At 43.7% G+C, this 19495-nt stretch overlaps 1 protein-coding gene across 4 annotated transcripts in view; it reads left to right on the top strand.

Annotated features, from left to right (window-relative positions):
• LOC112675239 (storkhead-box protein 2) overlaps positions 1–19495 on the top strand; it is a 556032-nt gene that overhangs the window by 129500 nt on the left and 407037 nt on the right. The window lies entirely within an intron of this gene.

The raw sequence follows: 19495 nt of genomic DNA, 5'->3' as shown, positions 1-19495 counted from the left end.
CCAGTGAGTACGGCTTGCAGAGGTTGGAGCCTCATGGATTAGGAGGTGCAGAGACCCTCAGGACGTGCCCACTGGGTCACCCAGGATGAAAATCTCTTGAATTCACAGAGCCTGCCTGTGGAGGGCTCTGAGTATTATGCTTTCTACAGTATCATGCTTTACTGGGAGTAATAATTCTTTCTAAAGTGTTACTCATTTTCTCTTTGGAACCCCAGTGGTTTCCAAATCTGCTCTGTATGGAAGAATGGGCAAGAGCTGTACCAAGTGGATGGAAGAAAGTGCACTGTACCCTGGCCTGTCCCCAGAGGGGACTTTTTTCCCTAGCAGACACTGAAGTAGAGCCAGGTTGCTACTTCTATTTTTCTGTTCTCTTTGCAGGATAAAACAAGGTTATCGCCCCCCTCCCCCCAAGCAAAGACTTTAGTTATTAACCAAATAAATACTTAGTGAAAATCCTTGACTTAACTAAGTTTTGCCTCATTTGCTCATCTTCAACAGCAGAGACTTACTTCCTGGGTTTAAGACTGAGCTGAGAGCTTCACAGTTATTATCTTATTTAAATTCACCACTAATGTAATATTGTTCTCATTTTATTATTTTTTACTTTTTAAGATTTTATTTATTTATTCATGAGAGACACACAGAGAAAAAGAGGCAGAGACACAGGCAGAGGGAGAAGTAGGCTCCATGCAGGGAGCCCCACCATGTGGGACTGGATCCCAGGACCCCAGGATCACACCCTGGGCCAAAGGGAGGTGCCCAACCACTGAGCCACCCAGGCATCCCAATATTGTTCTCATCTTTATTTTTATTTTATTTTATTTTATTTTATTTTATTTTATTTTATTTTATTTTATTTATTTATTTTATTATTTTTTCATTCTCATTTTAAAGAGGAGAAGACTGAGGCTTATAGAGATTAAATCATTTGTCTGGGGACATAGACACCGTTAGAGGCAGAACCAGGACTTTACCAAGGGCTGGCTTCCAATGTGTTAAGCATTGAACTGTTATAACCAGTCCTGTCCTACTTAGCAATTCTGGGTTCCTAAGAATTTCTCTTTACTCTTCCTGTTGCTCCAAAGTAAAATTTTACCATAACCTGCTATATTATTATTATCTCAAAATCACAAAGAAATAGGAAGATGACCTACCATCTATATTTATTACTATTCCAGCCCCAATCAACTCCTGTATATAAAACTGAGATAGAGTGCTTATAGAGACCTCAAAGTGTGTTCACATTTATTATCTCATTATAATAATACGTGGTGGAGCTTGAGCCAGGGAGGGGACCTGGCAGCTGTCTAACACGCACCCTGCCTGTTCTAAATGAAGATGTCAAGACTCACAGAGGCTTTGTGACTGTCACAGGGATCATTAAAGCCTGGCGTAGGGCCTGAGTTTCCAGACTTCTATCCTGGTGTTCTTTACCCACGATCGCTGTCCCATCCAGAGCCCCGTTCCTCCTGGGAACTTCGCTGAGCTTGGTGGGTGAAGAAGCACAGGTTCAGAGAAGTTAAGTGACACTTGCTAGAGAAGCCCAAGTGATTGAGTAGCAGAAGCAGGACACAAGCTGCAGAGCCTTCATTACTGTCTTGGGGTGCCTTCCATCGCCCCGCCCCAACTCCCCGAGCCTTGCTATGCTGTGCCCAGTAGGGACTGCCCTTTCTGTAGGTCTCAGAGTGGCCCTGTTGCCTTGAGCCCACTGAGAGAGGGAGGGAGAGGAAGAGAGGGAGGGAGAACCATAACCACATCGTATCTGATTGTGACTTACTGTGAAAATACTGAAGGGTGGCTGGGAACTTTTGTTAAATGAGTGTGTATGTGCGTGTGTTTCTTTTCCTATCCTGTATTATTATTATTCTTCTTCTTCTTCTTCTTCTTCTTCTTCTTCTTCTTCTTCTTCTTCTTCTTCTTCTTCTTCTTCTTCTTCTTCTTCTTCTTCTTCTTCTTCTTTCTTCTTCTTCTTCTTCTTCTTCTTCTTCTTCTTCTTCTTCTTCTTCTTCTTCTTCTTCTTCTTCTTCTTCTTCTTCTTCTTCTTTTGGTGAAAAAGTCAGATTTTATAAATATTAAGGGATTCTTCCTATTTAGCGACCCCCCCCAAAAAAAGGAGAAGGAAATGAAAAATAGGAAAAGTGAACTTCTTGCTTCCATTTCCAGCAATAGAGCTGACTCTCTAGCCTGAAAAGCCCCAGATTAGAATAAATAAATCTAGAAATTTTCAGGTGAAATATTTCATAGTATTTCTTGGCTCTTCAATTTCATAAGACAGAGCTATCTCCATCCACTATTAAGAAAGGAGCTCCAACCCAAGGGAACTGGTCTGCTCATGCCGAGCAAGGAAACTGGTAGACAGGCCAATTGCTACAATTGCTACAAGGTATGACTATTTAAAACAGTAATAGAAAAGGGAAGGAGGGAGGGAGGAAAGAAGGAAAAGAGAAAGAAAGAGAGAGAGAGGAGAGAGAGACAGACAGACAGACAGACATCCTGGACAGAAAGCAGTAGCTTGGGAGCCAATATGTGTGTGGACAGAGTTGAATCATTATAAGGTCCTTGTGTTGTTGGGGAAAACATGGAGATAGTGATTAATTTTAGATTTTTTTTTAAATGTAAGAATGTTTTCTAAAATAGGGTAGTCCCTGAAAGAATAGAAGGAGAGGATGAGATGAAATGGAGAGAAAAGAGAGACCTTCAACCTTCTCATATGGCCCAGTAAAGAGCTCTGTGAGCTTTCCATGGGGGGGGGGACCCCTTCTCTTGGGGGGCGGGGACAGAAGAAGTTGTCTGTGTGTTCAGCCCTGGGCCAGGTAGAGGGTATTAATGAAAAATAATTAAGGGCACCTAGGTGGCTCAGCTGGTTGAACGACCAACTCTTGGTTTTCAGCTCAGGTCATGATCTCAGAGTCATGAGACTGAGCCCTGCGTGGGGCTCTACACTCAATGTGAAGTCTGATGGGACTCTTCCCTCTCCCTGTGCCCCTCCCCACCTGCTTGCTCTTTCTCTCTCTCTCAAATAAATAAATAAATAAATAAATAAATATTTTTAAAAATTTAAACTAACATTTACTGAGTACTAGCTAATTGCCAGGCCCAGTTTTAAGCTCTTGGTGTGTATCTCACTGAATCCTTAGAACAACCCGCCTTTGTTTGTCTCCGTGTTACAGACCAAGAAGTGATGGAAAAAGAGCAATTATAGGGCCCGTCCACCATCAGCTGGTTGGGAAGCAGAGATGCTGGGATTTGGACACTGAAGCATGAATTCAGAATGTTTCCTTGTGACTCCTACCCCACGCCGCCTTGGCAAAATCCTTGCAGGGATATTCCTTACCCTAGCAAATTTCCAGAGAGAGAGTTGAGGACACCATGTCTCTCCAAGATGGCTGAAGTCTTCTCCTGTCCCTTCTTGGGTCCTGGGCCTCTGAGCCCCCTTCTGGGAACCTACAGATGCACACAGCCAGGACTGTGGCCCTGATGTCATGGGTACTGTCCAGTGCTGCAGTTCTTGAACTGCAGATCTTGAACTCGGATCATGTGTGAACTCTGACAAATGCATAGAATCACTTTCTCTTAAACTTTTTAGATTTGGGTGGCTGAGATTGAGGTGGTGATCTCAACGATCTGTAATGACATGTGAAAGCCAAGATGTCCATTGGTAGATGAATGGATAAGGAAGATTATATATATAATGGAATATTACTCAGCCATCAGAAAGGATGGATACCTACGATTTACATCTAGGTGGATGGAACTGGAGGGTGTTATGCTGAGTGAAATAAGTCAATCAGAGAAAGATAATTATCATATGCTTTCACTCATATGTGGAATATAAGAAACAGCACAGAGGATCAAAGGGAAAGGGAGGGAAAACTGAATGGGAAATCACCAGAGAGGGAGAAAAACCACGAGAGACTCTTAACTGTAGGAAACAAACTGAGGGTTGCTGGAGAGGAGGTGGGTGGGAAGGGGTAACTGGATGATGGGCATTAAGGAGGGCGTATGATGTGATGAGCACTGGGTGTTATACACAACTGATGAATTATTGAACTCTTCATTTGAAACTAATGATGTGCTCTATGTTGGCTTATTGAATTTAAATTTTAAAAAATGCCAACTGGGGATCCCTGGGTGGTGCAGCGGTTTGGCGCCTGCCTTTGGCCCAGGGCGCGATCCTGGAGATCCGGGGTCAAATCCCACGTCGGGCTCCCGATGCATGGAGCCTGCTTCTCCCTCTGCCTGTGTCTCTGCGTCTCTCTCTCTCTCTCTCTCTCTCTCTGTGTGTGTGTGTCTCTCATGAATAAATAAATAAAATCTTAAAAAAAATAAATAGAATATCACTCTTGCAAGGCCACCTCTTCATTACCATATGGGTGATGCCTCTGAATACCTTTTTTGTTAGTATCAAACATGAATGGATTTCCTGATGCCTGAAACTTAAATAATACAGGTTAAAAATTGTATCATGGTTCTGGAAAATTCCGTGGAAGGCTGTTTCCGTGGAGATGTTTAAAACACAGTGTCTGGAGGCCAGCACGCCAGATCAAATATCCTCTGGAAATCAGTCTTTGAGATTTGGAAGAAAACTGTGTCACGTACCTGTGACCCTTTTTTATCTCTGGGTTCAGTGTTCTCTTTCCTTCATTGCCTTCTGTTTCTTTCTCCTGGCTTCTTATTTGGGTTCAGCCTTTTCCTACCTCTAGGATACTTTACCTTCTTTCTTCTGAGAAGCCACTGAGGTAGATAGGTAGAGTCTGGACAGGCACAGAGATCTGTCCATGAAAAGCCCAAATGTAGGCTGAGGCCAGGGCTCCACTGTCAGAACTCGTCTTGTTTGTGTGCTGAAGCGTGTTCCACATGTACAATGTTAGGCATTTGTTCCTTTCCTCTGCTGCCAGTGTCCTCAACATGATGGCCTGGAGGGAGCCGCCAGAGGCATCTTAACACCGTCAACCCCTCCTTCTCTTTGGGAAGCAGGAGAGTGCCAGGGAAGAAAATCTAGGGAATGTTGAGTTCATGTTCCCTTCACAAGGATCTTTTGCCATCATATGCACTTACTGAGAAGTGGGTGGTTTGTTTTTTGGCCAATGGGGTCATAGCAGAGCCAATTGAATATATGTCTTGGCAACAACTAACCATTTGCTACAGATCTTTGAATCTTCACCATTTTAATCAGAGGAGAGAGAAGAGCAGATAGGGACACACCCCCCCAATATTATTATTTTATGTTTAAAAGTAACTTTTCTTCTTGGGAACATCTCTCGTCTCCCCACTTTAGATTTACTTATTTGCTGTTTTAAAGCAAAACTTAATATTTTTTGAGTAATCTTCCTGAAAGTAGAGTGACCAGATGTCCCTGTTTGCCCAGGAGGGCACTGGTTTAAGCATTTTGTCCTAGTCTTGTTAATGGCATCCTTTCTACTTTGGGAAGTGTCCTAGAGGAATAATAAATAATATGGTAACTGTAATGAAAGCTGCTGCAAATGATTTCTAGGTTATAGCTACTCTTCTGTGTTTGAACGAGAGGGTCCACAGCACCTTTAAAATAACCAGATGAATAATAATAGGAAGACTGAAGATTATTATCCATAAGTCTAATTACTTCAACTCCTAACTATTGAGAGAAAACTAAAGAAAATTTCAAATGGACTTAGCAAAAATTATTAAATAATTGCATCTGTGTGCCTTTCACTCCATATTAAAGTTTAAAATGTTGTTAGTAATTATTACATGAAATTACCTAAAAGTCCTATTTTCACTGGAGGTTGAAGTAGTTATTCTTAAATAGAGGCTGGAATTTCCGTATCTGGGGCCTTTTTTTTTTTTTTTTTACAATTATTATAATTTGATAGAATAGGAAACTATTGGAGCTTTGCTTCTTTTTTTGATATATGCCTTTAATTGTTCATGTATAACATTTCCTTAAATTACAGGAAGGCACATGTTGGAAAAAAAGATCCCTCCTTTAAAAATCCATCTGTGGTCTAGTGTGTTTTTTTTTCACTGGCTTGGGAAACGGGTCTGTGGTGACCTGTAAACAGAACTGAGGAAAGAAAACTTTCAAGATTGATTAGTCTGAAGGAGGTGTGTGGATTTAACTCTAAATCTCATGCACCATCTGTATAAAGCAGCCGAGGGAGTCATTTGAGTCATCTGAAGAAATTCGTCTTCTGTTTTACATACACATTGATTCATGAAAATGTATTAATAAGATAACAGAAATTTGGGGGCTATTCTAGCAGTATAAAAATGTGTATGAACTTCATTCATGCTATGGAAAGCAGTTAGCAGATGAGCCTTGCAACTGCTCAGAGCAGTCATTTCCAGAGGCAGGTGGGTGGGGAGGAAACTCCTGGATGGAGGGTCACAAGGATGGAAGCCCTTCAATCTCTGTATGACTTTGGGCAAATAAATCCATTACTGCTTTTGGGTCATCTTCTTCTTCTTTTTTTTTTTTTTTTTTTGGTCTTTAATTGTAACTCCTGCCTCGCTCACCACAGACCTCAGAGACTCAGTAAATTGTAAAGTCCTGTGTAAACAGAAGGCATCCTTTATTATTCCTTAGCTACAAGTGGATTGAGGGAAAACGAAGTAGTTACAATACTAGTTCCTTTACGATCCCCAAATCCACAGTACACATCCATGGCATTTGTTGCACTTCTGCTAGGAAGGGTCTAAAATTAGCACAGCATGGCACACATTTTATTGAGGGCCTCCTTTTGGAAAGGCATGAGACATCCCTGAATAGTACAAGAAAGCTGACCTTGGCTTTAAATTGCAAATAAAGGGACATGTTTGTCCCTTGCTTTATTTTCTTCCATCACAGTATTGCTGTTTCACATTACTTTGTTTATTGTTGTCTCTTCCCATTAGGACGCAGACTCCTTAGTGACCGAACCTTTTGTTCTTATTGCTGTTATTTTGTTATCCCAGAACTTTTTTTTAAAAGATTTTATTTATTTATTCATGAAAGACAGAGAGAGACAGAGAGACAGAGATACAGGCAGAGGGAGAAGCAGGCTCCATGCAAGGAGCCCGATGTAGGACTCGATCCCGGGACTCTAGGATCACACCTTGGGCTGAAGGCAAGTGCTCAACCACTGAGCCACCCAGGTGTCCCATTTATCCCAGAACTTAAGGCTTTTCTTAGCACATAGCAGGTGCACAGTGCACATTGGTCCCATGAGCAAAATGGTCCTTGGTCTCAAGCAGCATACAAGCCAGAGAGGCAGTTGGAACCTGTGTGCAGTGTTGTGTTATATTACAATGTGGTGAGCGCTGTCATGGAAGCAAAGCAAGGGCTTCTCACTCTGCAAGAGAACAGGAGGGCTGAGGGAGGGAGCAGGTGGGAAGTTTGTCAGAGCACTGACCACAGTTTGAATGTTGAAGGAGGAGTGAGAGTATTCCAGGAGGATAAAGAGGAGATAGGCATCTCAGGCAAGCAGGGCGGCTTCCAAGAAGGTCCAGAGAAGGTTAATGATGCTGCTGGGAGTGGGCATAGGTCAGCCTGCTGTGCACATTGCAGTGAGTGCCCAGGGTGATTTGTTGGGCCATCAGGAGAAAATGCAAGGACTTGTATTCATTTTGCACTTCTAAGTAAAAGCTACAACAGAAATTAAGACTTACAGATTGAGGGCAGGACCTGCACTTGGGTGCGTCAGATGACTGTGTGTCATCTGGGGATGAGTTAGGAGTACATGACGTGGAGGCCATTTCTCTGTAGCTGCATGCTGTGTTTGACTTTTAAAAAATTTTTTAAATTTAAATTCAATTTAGTTAGCATGTAGTGTATTGTTAGTTTCAGGGTTAGAATTTAGTGATTCACCAGTTGCATATAATACCTGGTGTTATATGCTCATCCCATCACGTGCCCTCTGTAATGCCCGTCACCCCATAACCCCATCCCCTCACCCCCACCCCCCCACCCCAGCAACCCTCAGTTTGTTCCCTATAGTTAAGAGTCTCTTATAGTTTCCCTCCCTCTCTGTTTTCATCTTGTTTTATTTTTCCTTCCCTTCCCCTATGTTCATCTGTTTTGTTTCTTAAATTCCACATATGAGTGAAATCATATGGTATTAGTCTTTCTGTGATTGACTTATTTCACTTAGTGTAATACCCTCTAGTTTTATCCACATCATTGCAAATGGCAAGATTTCATTTTTTTGATGGCTGAGTAATATTTCAGTGTGTGTGTGTGTGTGTGTGTGTATGCCTCATCTTCTTTGTCCGTTTATCTGTTGACATCTGGGATCTTTCTATATTTTGGCTATTGTGGACATTACTGCTATAAACACTGGGGTGCAGGTGCCCCTTTGAATCATTATTTTTGTATCCTTTGGATAAATACCCAGTAGTGCAATTGCTGCATCACAGGGTAGTTCTATTTTTAACTTTTTGGGGAAGCTACATACTGTTTCCCGAGTGGCTGCACCAGCTTGCATTCCCACCGACTGTCTAAAAGGGTTCCCCTTTCTCCAAAGCTGTGTTTTGCTTTTAGGACATTATTCTCCATTGCAGATTATCTGTGCTCAGAAAGTGGATTTACAGCTCATGTGATCTTCACATTTTGTTATGAGATGAGGAGTAACCATGAGAAGAATTTCTAACAGGCAAAGCCTGCTGGTTATCTTGTGACACAACACTTTAAAGAGTTGTTCAACATAAAGATACAGTGTTTTTCATTATAAGATGATGAGAGCTAACAGTTTTGCTGACCTTTTCGGAGTCCAAGGTTGATACCACTCCTATAATCTGAGGAACCCACCAATACTGTGATTTTAGCTAATCTTTTGTGGTTAGTGAACTATGAGCAGAATGTTTGGGTTCACAGAGACATTGTATCAGTTGTGACTAAAGTCCTGGTGGTGCAGTGGAGAGCTCAGTCTACCTACTGAAGCTTGGCAGTGGAAGCAAAAGTTTCTCACTACCCTGTACACGGGCCCCACATGTACGTGAAAAATTGAAAGATTTATTTAATGAATTGTTAATATTACCAGTCATATCAATCGGGCAATGTTCTGCTTTTTCCTCTCAATCAGTATAGGGGTAAGGTGACTCAAATTTTTCATCCACTCAATTCATTCAGATTGTTTCAGTATGAAGCTTATTAGAACATGTGAAAAAGCCCAGTGTGCATCTGCCTGGGTTTCAGAAAAATATTAGGCCTTTCTAGAGGAAGCCTGTTCTCTGAGAGTATGCCTAGTTGCTCCTGGCCTTGTAGATGGCCGAATTTTGGTGCTATCTTTAATTACTTGAAGCCTTTTGAGTATAACATTAGGTTTTTTAAAAGAATAAATAGAGCTGCAACATGTGCTACTTTGCAAAGACAGTTTTTCAGCATAAGGAGGATTTAAAAAGGTGGTTTCAAAGCTGGTCATAGGGGCTGCACGCTAAAATCATGGTGAACGAGGTTCTTCTAGTTGGCTGAACAATCATGAAAACTCTTCTGATTTTGCTGAAAGTATTTTAAGCATTTTGAAGAGAGACTTGAAGGCTTGATATAAGACCCTCGTGGATACTTTTCCAAAGAAGGGGAGAGAAAAAAAAAAAAACCAAAGAAGGGGAGAGAAGATATTGCTAAATATGTGGCATATTCAGAATAAAAACCAATTCTGAGGTTTACCTTAGGTAACAGAACTTGTTGAACAGAAGTCAACTGCCTCATGATCAGTGTCAAAATCTTCTCAGAGAAGATGGTTAAATAGTTTTATGATTTCCAACTACGGTCATATGTGATGTGGGGCTTCTCTATGCTAGTTAATATAAAGACTGAAATGTATAATCTTTTTATTACTGTATGATCTGATTTTTGCCTTAAACTGTATAATACTGAGCCAAATTACTGATGATCAGTTTCCATTTTTAATTGAAAAGCGTATTTTGAAGTATGTATTAGACAAATAAATTAGGCATATGATTCTATATATCTCATTTTAATTTTTGATATTTAAATTTATAATATAGTCCTATTTCATTAAAGATTTTAGGTTACCCTTCATGTATCTTTGGCAAGTGACACTGGTTTTCTGTTTATGGCCAGCTGCTCCTTCTCCAATGCCTTCATTAGGCCTTTGGGACATAGGAAGGCAGTAGAAAGTGGGAGAAATATGGTGACCACTGGGTGTAGTGTGGGGCATGGGATGGATGGGAGGGAGCTATGAGAGAGAGAAGCATAGTTGATCCCATGTACTTGCTCTATGAAACTGGATGGCTGGGAGTGCCATTCACCATGCCCAGAAATGTATGTCAGAAAGCCAGAGTTTGGGAGAGCGGGGATAAAGATGATTAATTTTGTGTAATGAACAGCTTAAGTTTGATTGTCCATGGAGTATCTGGGGAAAATACCCAGTTTGGCAGTAGGAATAGGGATTTGCAGACTAGGGGAGAGGTCTGATGGTGAGAGTTTGGGGAAAGCTTTCACTTACGGGGGTTAACACTAAGCAGAGGGTGTTGTTGAGCTCAGCTAGGGAGACTGAGAAGGCGAAGAAGAAGCGCTTGGTGATGGGATCCAGAGAACACCAGTGTTCGTGGGCAGAGGAGAATTGAGAGGTAGGATGAGAGAGGATGGTAGGTGGAGAGGGAGATGAAAGAGAGACCTGTTTTAAGAGGAGAGAGTGGGCACCGGTACCAAGCAAGAATCCAGATACAGACTAACATCTCCAATGGGTTTTGCAATGGAGAGATTGTCAGTTCTGTTAGCAAGAAGAAAATTGTGCGTGTATAATATTTAGGAATATATAATATTGAAAAGTGTGAGAATAATGGCCAAAATATGTCGCCTAAAATCATAAGTGCTACAAAGTTCAGGAAAGGGGGAGGGTCCAGAAGTAAAATGACTCCCGGGTTTCTGTGTGTGGAATCACCAGTCCATAGACCTTTGAGGGATCTATGATCCTCTCTGGTCTCCTCCTCGCCCATCCTCTTGTAAGGTCTGCAGATTCCAACCTGGCACTGGCTCCTGTCCACACTTCTCCATTTTTCCAGCGAGAACTCAAATTCCAACTCACATCACATCAACCCCACTATTGCAGTAGTCTCCCAGCTGGTCTTTTGGTGCAGGTCTCTTTCTTTTCCAGATAATCCTCCACTCAATGACGGAGTGATTTTTTTTTTTTTTAAACAGCATTAAAGAGGTATAATTCAGATACCATAAAATTCACCCATTTTTAAGTGTTTGATATATTTTGATACATTTGTACAACTGTTAGCTGATGCCACAATTCAGTTGTAACAATATTTTCATCACCCTCAAAGGTTTCCTCTTGCCTGTTTACAGCCAGTTCCCACTGGGTTAAATTTATAAATACTATCCAGTTTTGTTTCTCCTTTGCTCAGTATTCATTATGCCCCTTTTCCTTGTGAATTATGCACAGACTAATCACACTAAATCCCAAGCTCTCGCTCCACCAATGGTCCCCATATACCTTTCCACCCCTGTTGTTCACTATTTGCTGCACCTCCCTATCTTCCAACCGGACAAGACCATCAGGTTCCTCTTTTGATTTCTGACCAGTGTCATAGCTCAGGCTACTTTCTCCAGCGGGTAGAAATGGAGTGTTAGAATGCAGTGTTCGTTAACATACATTTATTTATTCATAATATACATTTAAAGAGCAAAAACTTAAGTGTCTGTAAACTTTAAAAAAAATCTTAATTTTTTTCTCTCAAGCTTGACAAATTCAAACGCATCCTTGAAGGACCCATTTCTCACTGGTAATGTGGTGGCACCTGACCGTGCTGGTTTATTTTGGAGCTTGTTCTGTGCTCAGGGCCTACGATAGATTAGCCTGTTTTCAAAGGTCATGAAGGAGATGTGTGCAACCAGTGTGGACAGGTCAGAAGACCAACTCGCAATAGCTTGTCCTCCTGCAGGAGTGCACTCACAAGGCTGCTTCTTGGCTGTAGCTTTGTTCCATGTACTCTCTTCTTTTTATTCTTAAAATTTTGGTGAAATGCTTAAAATAATTACCATTTTAATTATTGTTGAGTTAGCGGCATTATGTACATTTTTTTAAAGATTTTATTTATTTATTCGTGAGAGACAGAGACACAAAGAGAGAGGCAGAGGGAGAAGCAGGCTCCATGCAGGGAGCCTGATGTGGGACTCAATCCTGGGTCTCCAGGATCGGGCCCTGGGCCAAAGGCAGGCATTAAACCGCTGAGCCACCCAGGGATCCCTATTATGTACATTCTCACTGTGGTGCAGCCATCACCACCATCCTCCTGCAGAACTTTTTCATCTTCCCAAGCTGAAACTCTGTCCTCACTAACTACTCACTCCCTTTCCCCACTGTCCCTAGGCCCTGGCCACTGTGATCGTCCTTTCTGTGCCTATGGATTTGTCTACACTGGGTACTTCATTTAAGTGGAATCATGTAGTCCTTTTGCACCTGGCTTCTTTCACCTCACTCAGTGTCTTCACGGTTCATCCATGTTGTGGCTTGGGCCAGAATGCCATCCTCTTTCAGGCTGAGTGCTGTTTCATGGTCTGGACAGGCCACATTCTGCTTGTCCGTTTGTTGATGGACACTTGGGCTCTTTTTACCTTCTCTGGACTCCATTCTTGATCCCAGTAACTTTTCCACTTGAACCAAGTTGTGCTGGGCACCACTGAATGCCTCCGCTCTTGAGTATGCTCTAGGTGAGCTGAGGGTTGTTTTCTTTCTTTTTTGTAAACCGGTGTGTGGATACTGTGTATTTCAACTATGGGACTCTGCTGCAGGAACTGTGTGCTAAGCTGGTAGCAACCCTGGCCCCCACTGGAATCCAGCTCGCTTTGTTAATTTGATACAAAGCTCAGTTCAGAGGTGAACAAACGGGATCTAAAGAGGATTCAGGTTTTTAAAATGCTTTCCTCCCTCAGTGTTCAATAGAAATAATAAAATTGGCTATCTTTTGCTGATGCGCTTTCTGTTTGTTAGCAGTGAACTGGGACATTTGGTATATTTACCTCAAATCCTTGCTACAACCCTTTGAGAGAGATATTATTACTGTCCCAATTGAAAAAACAAATGGAACTCAAAGACTAATGTTTCCAGGCCACCCCCCACCCTCACAAAGATATGAATGCCTGTGTCCTGGGCATCACCATGCCTCCCTGCCCTCTCTTACCTGCCTGTGATCAGTCTGGCCTCGAGATGTGCATCACATCACAATGCTGCCCACCCACTCCATCAGCAGGCCTCCCAAACTCAGGCCCCACTGGAATTACTTCTTTTCAGTGAATCCCTCCATCCCCAAACATCGCTGTCCTTGAGGGTAGCATCACCAACAACCATTACTCATTATGGCCCTGTCAGGAGTGAATGGCAGGTGACAGTGTACCTACGTAGAGAAGAAGAGACATTTGAGGGAGATTTTGGTAGCAGTGGGAAGGAAATACATACATACATTCTCATTATTCTTAGGAGTTCTCTTAACCTTATTTTATCCCATGGCTTTAACACTTCCCAGGGTGTTTTAGCCACCACCAGTCTAGCATCTTCTAAGGGGGGGCCGTAGTGCTGGAGCTTTCTGTTAAAATTGTAGCTAGCAGTTTGGAGCCTGGGTTAAGGAAGACAAAATGTGGACCAAAGTGCCCTGGGGATAAGGCTTTGGTCAGCTACCTTAGTTAGCTGCTTTTGGAGGCCAACATACTCCAGGCCCTATGGATGTGGAAACACACATACACATGAATGTATGAGTGTAGACATGTGTCCCATAAGAAATTCCCCCGTAAGATGTTTCCATCTCACAAACATCTGAAAAAGCTCTGTCCTAGTCCTTCAGGGGAATGTTCTTTCCCAGATTCCATATGGCTTTGTAACCTTGGCCACACAACTACTCAATTTTAAGGTGTGTATATATACTTTTTTTTTTTTTTTGACTAATCAGCTCATTAGTCAAAGTAACCTATTGTTATCATCTGCAAATCACGTTTCAGGAAGAAGCAGAAAAATAAGTTACTATCAGACTCAGAATTCTGATTTTTTTAGGGGTACCTGGGTGGCTGACTCTTGATTTCAGCTCAGGTCACGATCTCAGGATTATGAGATCGAGCCCCATGTTGGGCTCTGCACTGGCCATCCCTGCTTAAGATTCTCTCCCTCCTTCTGCCTTTCTCTTCTCATGGTCTTGCACTCTCTCTCTTTAAAAAAAAAAATAAAAATAACAAAATATAAAAATTTAAAGAAGGAATTCTGATTTTTATTTAACAAATATTTTAATCATAAAGTTTGATGCATATATCACATAACATGCATAGATACATGAATGCCTAGTTCTGTGCACTGTCCTATTAGTGGGCATCCCTGCATCCCAGGATATTGAGTGCTTAGGAGTTCCTGGATTGAAATTCATCTTTACTAGGCTACAGGGTCCAGGCTCAGACCTGTTACCACTTAGATTTATACTTATGTTCATCTCTTACTCACTGCAACCTTTACCCCAGTGATTTGGTTTCTCCCTGACCTACTACATATTCATTCTATAGTCAGTGTGGGCTTTCTAATGTCTGAGAGGGGCTTTCTGTGCACAGCAAAGATTGTTTACAGATAGTTAGGTCTTTAATTAATGTTCATATACTAGAGATAGAAATTCAAAAAATCAAAAGTTTTCTTTTACTAGAGATACACATTGGAAAAACACAAATGTCTTGCAGTTGTTGGATTCAGTTTGCGCTATGTATAAATTTAAAATAATAAAATAAAAACTGTAACTCTTGGGGAACTTTGAAAAATGCTTGATTAATTCAAATTGATAACTAAAGGCCCTTTATTCAATAATGTGTTCCATTTAGAAACCTGGTTAAGTACATTCCCTTAAAAACTTAAATTGCATTGATCAATTTGTATATTTAATTTTTTTAAATGTTATTTATTCATGAGATAGATAGATAGATAGATAGATAGATAGATAGATAGATAGATGCAGAGACACAGGTAGAGGAAGAAGCAGGATCCATGCAGGGAGCCCGATGTGGGACTCGATCCCGCACGGGATCACGCCCTGGGCTGAAGACGGCACTATACCGCTGAGCCACCCTGGCTGCCCTGTATATTTAATTTTTAAAAAGCACTTAGTATGTCTGACGGGAAAGGGTTCAAACCAAATCTTCCAAATTACTTCCTTGGGCTTCATTAGTCATCAAATAAATACATGCCAGGCATTGCTAGCCACTGGAGATATAGCTGTGAACAAAACAGAGCAATGAACAATGAACAAAACAGAGAAATCCCTTGCCTTCATGGAGTTTATATTCTTACAACTCTTAAGTTCATTAAACTCTTAAAAGCCTAACAAACTGAAGTTTTATTTATTTTAAAAACATTTAATTTATTCATGAGAGACACAGAGAGGCAGAGACATAGGAGGAGGGAGAAGCAGGCTCCATGCAGGGAGCCCGATGCAGAACTCGATCCCAGGACCCCGGGATCACACCCTGAGTCAAAGGCAGACGCTCAACCACTGAGCCACCCACATGTCCCACGAACCTGTTTTATTTTTATTTTTTTAAAAGATTTTATTTATTTATGAAACACACACACACACACACACACACACACACACAGAGGCAGAGACACAGGCAGAGGGAGAAGCAGACTCCATGCAGGGAGCCTGATGTGGGACTCGATCCCAGGTCTCCAGGATCATGTCCTGTGCTGAAGGCAGGCGCTAAACCACTGAGCCACCCGGGCTGCCCTATGAACCTGTTTTAAATGAGAATTTCAAAGTTAAAATTCTTATACCTTTCAACCTAAAACTACAAGCCTAAAATCAATTATATCTTTGAGTTAGAATCACAAAGCAAATGTGTATCTACTTAATCTATAATCTGACACGTAGATACCAAGTGTACAAATGATTCTGAAGCCTGAATTACAAAATTCTAATACTGTAAACTTGATTTGCTTTGTCATTTCTCCATTTATTTCTAAACTTTCTCGTACTGAATACTGGGTTGTGCAGCTGAGCTTCTGTGATGTTCATAACCCAGATACATGATAATCTCATGTAGGTTGAGAGAATGGAAACTAGTAGGACTGGGGATGTACAGGCTGCATATGACCAGAGTGAATGTTTCCATAGGACAGAGGGACACACTAGGTCTGATTTTAACAGTGACTAGAGGAACAGGGGACCCCGCATGCACTTGCATCAGACAAGATTGGTGACATAATATGCTCTGAGTTGGATTCAAACGTTAACTTCATAACCTTTTTTGATGTCATCATCCGATTTGGATGGATAAATTACTTACCTGTCCCTACCTCTCCTACTTTACTATCTGATTCCATTCAGCTAACCCAACCTATTCTGAATCTTCTGTGCCTGGCTATTTGGCCTTGCCTCCAAGGGTGCCTGTTTATGTACACTGGACCATGCCACTCCCCCAGCATGCAGAGGTGGCCGAGTGTAGCTTTCCTCTCCCAAATCTCCATCAATCCACCCCATTTTTTTTTTCATACAAACAATGAATATATGCTCAGTTTTAAGTCAAGGGCAATTCAAGCTTGCTCTCCCGAAAATTCCTGGCTGACCCCTCCCTTCAAACAGACTCTCTCTGCTGAGCCCCTTCTATATAGAAATTCTAAAACTATCATTGCTTTTTTTTGCTTAAAACCCTTCAGCAGTTCACACTGCACTTGGAATAGAAGACAAAACCCATAATGCAGCTTGCAAGTCCTTGCATGATCTGGCTCTCGCCTTCCTCCATGACCTCATCACACGCCTTTCTCTTATGCTCCAATTTCAGCCACACTGGCCGCCTTTAACTTCTTCCAACAGAAGCTGCACTTCTTTCCTACCTCAGGTCCTTTGCATGTACCGTTCCCACTTTCTGAAACACCATTTTCCCTACTCTCTGCTTGCATGACCCCCTCATCCCATAGGTCTCAGATGAGATGTCATTTTCTCATAGAGGTTATTGTTCTTCATAGAACTTGCACACTTTGTGCATTTATTTGCTTACTACCTAGACCATAAGCTGTGTGGGGCCATGTGTGGTGTTCAGTGTGTCCAGCACCCATCACAGTGCTGGCACATTCTAGATAGTGATTATTTGCTGAATGAGTAAATACCACAGTTGCCACAGCAATCACCATTAGCCTTCAGTCCTAACTGTTATAATCATTCATATCACCACTTTTGGCTCATGGGAGGTACTGAGTAATTGTCTTGAATTCGATTGAGATCTCTAAATGTCAATAGCTCGCACATTCCTTAATACAGTTATTTTAGATTACCTTAGTTCTCGACACAGGTAGTCTTGTATAGCTTCTAAAGCTGTGGTCTTTGTGTTCTTAGAAGATCTCTTAGAGTAAGGAAGACATACTAGCAAAATGTGCATTTTGTGGGACTTTCCTAATTTTTTGAAAAATGTCACTGAACATTAGCTAATTGGCTTCCAGTTAGTACTAAATTTTGATTAGTGTAAATATAAGTTCCACATGATACTTAGTGATTTTATTTGTTTGCTTGTTTACCCCCCAGCATCCCAAGAGATGGATGAGTTTTGCTGGCCCCAGGTCACAGAGGGTAGCCTTAAGTTACTGAAGGGAAGCTCTAGTTCTAGATTATCTAAGGCTTGTGGCTTAAACTCAGCCCCTTACGGGTAGTTCTACAAGAACCTTGCTGTCCACCCTCCCACCGTCCAAAGAATTCAATCCTCGGAATAGCACCGAATTGCTCTAGAACTCTTAACCATTTAGAGCCTGCTGTTGGTCTCCTTCCTTTTCTTTCTTTTCTCTTCTTTCTCTTTTTCTTTCTTCTTTCTTCTTTCTTTCTTTCTTTCTTTCTTTCTTTCTTTCTTTCTTAACTTCCTTCCTTTCTTTTTCTCTTTTCTTTCTTTTTTTCTTTCTCTCTTTCTTCCTTCTTTCTTTCTCTTTCTTTCTTTTCTTTCTTTTCTTTTCTTTCTTTCTTCCTTTCCTTTCCTTTCCTTTCCTTTCCTTTCCTTTCCTTTCCTTTCCTTTCCTTTCCTTTCCTTTCCTTTCCTTTCCTTTCCTTTCCTTTCCTTTCCTTCTTTCCCTCCCTCCCTCCCCCTCCCTCCCTCCCTCCCTCCCTCCCTTCTTTCCTTCCTTCCTTCTTTCTTTCTTTTCTTTCTTTCTTCTCTTTTCTTCTCTTTCCTGCCTGGTAAGATCATAGCCCCAACAAAGATTTCATATCCTTGCCTCTGCACCTTGCCACCTGCGGCTACGAAACAACAGCATTTAAAAGAAATGATTTTGAACGTCGCATCGTTAGTAATTCATTTAAAAGCGCAAAAACAAAATAAAATCTAATGCTGAGAAAGAAAAAAAAAATCAGGTTTATTTTTGTTTGTAACCAGCCCAGCATTTTTGGAAACCCACATGTGGGGTATGCATGAGCGTTTGGAAAAAAACCCAAAACACCCGGCAGCAGCACGGCGTGGTCGGGGCTCGCAGCACGGGCGCCGCGCGTCTGTAACTCGGCGTGACCTCGGCGTCCCGGGCCCGCGCTCGGCCGGCGCCCCCCGCGCCCCGCGCCCCGCGCCCCGCGCCCCCGCGCCCCGCCCGCGCCGCGCGCTGTCGTCCCCTAGCGATTGGTGGCGGGCCCGGGCGCAGCCTGCAGAGCCGCGCGGGCTAGAGGACCTGCGTGCGGGTTAGCGGGCGGCTGGTGACTCCCACGGGGCGGCGGCGGACGGAGAGGACGAGCGGCCGCGTGCACCGGGAGCCCCCGTGGCGCCCCCGTGGCGCCCCCTCCTCCTCTCGCCGCTCGGGGCGTGGGCGCAGGTGGGCCAGACGGGGCGCCGCAGGGCTCCCTGCCCCCGCCGGGGGGTCCCCGCGCGCCCTGCGAGGGGGAGGGGCCACCCCGAACCGGGGTAAATCCCGGAGCGCGGGCTCCAGGCTGGGGCCCGGCCGAGGCCCGCGCCGCCGCGGGGTGTTGCGCCCGGAGAGAGCGAGAGGCCGGCGGGAGCGGTGCTCCGACTCCAGGCAGCGCGGCGAGGAGCCCGGGACTGGCGGGCCCGGCATCGTGGGCAGCCACGGCTCCCGACGCGCCCCGGCCATGAGTGGGAGCCTGCCTGTGTAGGGGGCGCGGGCGTGTCGGCGGGCGCGCGCACACACACTCACACGCGCGCACACCGCCCTGAGCCTCGGAGCGGGGAGACTGACGCGGCGCTGCGGCTGCGAGGACGCCCGGCGCTTCCTGGGTTGCGCGGAGCCCGGCGGCCGCAGCTGCCGCCCGCAGAGCCCCCCGGAGCCCCCGGAGCCCCCGGAGCCCGTGCGCAGCCGCCCGCGTCCGAGCCTGTGATGAAGGCTGCCTCCCAGGGACTGCAGGGGAGGCCGAGCCAGCCCGCGCCGGGGACTGCGGGCCGCGCGGCCGGCGGGCCCCCGGGGACACGACGCGGACGCTGTCAAGCCCACGCCTCGCCCTGAGCCGCGGGCCGCCGGGTGCGGAGGGGCGCCCGGCCCGGGTCCGCCCCGGAGGCCTCGGCTCCCTCGTTTGTTTGGGTCTTTTGTGCCGTGGCTCACAGGCGGCTAAGCACTCCTGCGCTGAA

This window comes from Canis lupus, chromosome 16 (assembly GCF_003254725.2).
Source record: "Canis lupus dingo isolate Sandy chromosome 16, ASM325472v2, whole genome shotgun sequence".
Classification (NCBI taxonomy): Eukaryota; Metazoa; Chordata; class Mammalia; order Carnivora; family Canidae; genus Canis; species Canis lupus.
The sequence above is the reverse complement of the archived record's forward strand: the minus strand, read 5'-3'. Positions and strand labels throughout refer to the sequence as shown.